General features: G+C 42.1%; 1 protein-coding gene across 1 annotated transcript in view; it reads right to left on the bottom strand.

The window, feature by feature from the left end:
* Positions 1 to 1,091, bottom strand: part of cited4a (Cbp/p300-interacting transactivator, with Glu/Asp-rich carboxy-terminal domain, 4a) — a 5,545-nt gene extending 4,454 nt beyond the window's left edge. The window contains exon 1 of the mRNA XM_031854325.1: positions 842 to 1,091. The gene's annotated coding sequence lies outside the window, so the exon portion shown is untranslated. The remainder of the gene's footprint in view (positions 1 to 841) is intronic.
* Positions 1,092 to 3,058: the final 1,967 nt, after the last annotated feature.

Genomic DNA, 3,058 nt, shown 5'->3' with positions numbered 1-3,058 from the left:
ACAACCAACAGCAGCCGCAGCGCCCCCCAAGCACCGAACAGCCGCCCCCCCCCCCCCCCCCCCCCCCCCCCCCCCCCCCCCCACTCAACACACAGCACACTGCCTCTGTCTTCCCACAGTCATTACAAAAGATCTTCAATTAAGATTACCTACAGATGACAAACAGATCCTGCTCACGCTGAAGCTGTAATTTGCTGTCAACGTGATTGGCTTGTTAAAATTGATGGCATTATTGTATCCACTAAATGGGATGATCACACAAAAAAGACATCCAGAGCGAGCAATGGCATGGATGTCTGCTTCTGTCTGTGAAAACAAAGACATTTCAGGCTTTTAAATCCCCCCAAAAATGAACTCTGGTGGTGCCCCTGGCTGCATGTAGCAATTCAAGCCTTTTAGTGCTGATAAAACAAAACACTTTCCCCCAAATAGTCTAAATCGTCCTTAAAATGCTGCTCTTGTGTTACCTAATTACACCCTATCTGACGAGCTTCTTTGCAGATATCATTCAGCTAAATGCCACTTTGTAAATAGATAGTCTGAGGGAGGATAATAATTTCTGACATTATTACACAAGCATGAAACCTCTTCTTTCTTTTCTTTTTCTTTGCATCCTCGGGGACTGTAGTGCATGCGGGCTATTTGACATTCGAAGCCATGAAACCGCCACTGACATAAGAACAGGCAATAACGCTGCAAGTAAGCAAAGTGACATGGTCAAAATGGGATACGCGGATCTGATCGGCGCGTAGAGCAATATAAAGAAATAGTCAGCAGCCATACAAAGGGAAAGTGCTGCGTCTCTACCTGTTAAATGGAGCAACAGAACACGAGACCTTACCCGATGTGTTAATGTCGAATCCGTACGGCGGAGAAGTTGGATCGGTGCCGGGGTTTGTTTCTCCAGCTGATGCTCCGGCTACATGCAGCCCTGCGGCGGATACAAAACTCTGCGGCGTCTCGGCAGTCAGAGGAGTTTTGTTTTCTGGGTCAACTCAGGGATTATATACATCTATAAAGCAGCGAGAGAGGGAGAGAGAGAGAGAGATAGCGAGAGGAGGAGCTACCGTCCTCTCCGTCTCCTTTGTTGCCATTGGTCCTCCCCCTTAATCACTGTGCAAAGAAACATCCACTAACTACCTCCACTGATCCACCGGAGCAGCAGAGCTCCGCTCAGCCGAGCCGCGCTGTGTGTCCTGGAGAGATTCCACTTGCAGGCCTGCCTTCATCGCCCTTCTGCTATAATCCCGAATGATCCATACGTCTTGACTGAAAGCTTTCTGTTGAAAGTGAAGCGGGGCGGGATCCGTCGGGCTGCAGGCGCATAACCATCACCTCTGCTATGCTGAGAAGTCATATTTTAACAAGCTGACATGTATGCGTGGTGCTGTATGGATATATATATCATAGGCCTATTAGGGTGCATGGGTGAAAACAACAGCAATATTGAAATGATCAAATAATCATTTATTCAATAATGGATGACAAAATGCCTTTATATCAAAATGGCATTACCCTGACTGTGTTGCAACCCCTACCTTGTCTCCAAAAATATATAAATACATAACCACTCATTTGCACCAGCAAATTTGATAAGGGAGTGACTATAAGCAGTGGTAGACAATGCACAAAACAAAGTTGCACTTGTATGAAAGATATTTTTCATTAACAGGAATAATGTTTTAATAAACATATCTGCAAAGTCACACAATCTGTATCCGTCAACGTATCGCATATTCCTTACTGGAACCTATGGAGCCTAACACCAAAACAATGAGCTAAAAGAGGCTAAAAAACTCCATGGAGCTGCGCAAAAGTGCAGAGTTTGGTTATAATTCTCTGTGGGTTTGTCACTACGAACGACACTTTTCACATTACATACAGTACATTTGATACATTATCAAAATATAATATTGACAAGTGCAGCTTTAAAACAAAGTGTTTTTATAGCCTAAGACTGGAATTATGGTTTTCCAAAGTTACTCTCTGCCAATCTACTAAGGGAAGAGTGTTAATAGTAAGACATGCAGTGGAGTCTACACACATCTTGTGTAGGCTGCAATTGAAGTGAATGGGAGATTGAACATTCAGAGGGTGGAAGTGTAATGTTAAAAAAATCCATACATGTATAAAATAAACATCGAATGGACTGGTAAACTTACATGCAACAATCTCGCTCCCCTCAAAGCGTATTAGGAAAAAACCCGTATAAATGTTATTTTTAGAAGACATGTCTGCATAAGCCGAAACCAAAAATGTGATGACACGTCAGTATTCCCCCTAAATATAACCCAACATTCCAAGTGACAGAACGGTAACATGGGAGAAACCCTAACATTGTGAAGCAATCCTGGTTATATCCTAAGGAGTGTTACGGAAATTGCAATTTCCAACAGCTAAATATTATATATAAAGCATATTTGTACACTTTTCAGCAATTTATATGTATACTATGTGCTTCTCCAATATCCATGGTTCACGTGTCAGTCAAATATGTACAAATCCAAAGACAAGACATCAGGATGGTGCATTCATGTCATTTATTTGATTTATTCTGATGTGCCACCTTCTACATTAACTTGATACCAATACACTTAACTTTTTAAGTTGTTCTGCTGACCCTGGTTATCTTAAATTTAATATGTTGCCATGTCAAGTTGTGTTAGCTTGGTTCATTTTCAAGGGTTTAAAGGAAGAACAAGACCTTCTCTGACAAATATGAAATTGTACTCATTAGCAATAAAATGCTCCTTGGTCAATTCAGTCCACTCAGAGGTGTTGCTGCACCTGCCGTACTTGATACTAATTTGGTACCATAACACACACAAATCTCCGACCGAACTGTTGGCGGCCGAGTTGCACTGTGGGTAATGTAGGAAGAAGAATGCATGCCAGTCGTTTCATACTTTGAAGTGTGAAAGGCGCTTTAGTCAAGGTGGAGGTAAAGCACTCGTCATGGTTTTACTGTAGAAACATGTCTTAAATGAGTCTGTGAAGCAGACATTTATTTTTTAGTATGAATTTCCCTCGTGATGAACAAGTATACCTGGACTTACTT

Source organism: Anarrhichthys ocellatus, unplaced genomic scaffold, assembly GCF_004355925.1.
Source record: "Anarrhichthys ocellatus isolate YVR2014 unplaced genomic scaffold, GSC_Weel_1.0 scaffold14, whole genome shotgun sequence".
NCBI classification, from domain to species: Eukaryota; Metazoa; Chordata; class Actinopteri; order Perciformes; family Anarhichadidae; genus Anarrhichthys; species Anarrhichthys ocellatus.
Note: the sequence above shows the minus strand (reverse complement) of the source record. Positions and strands in the feature narration are given on the sequence as shown.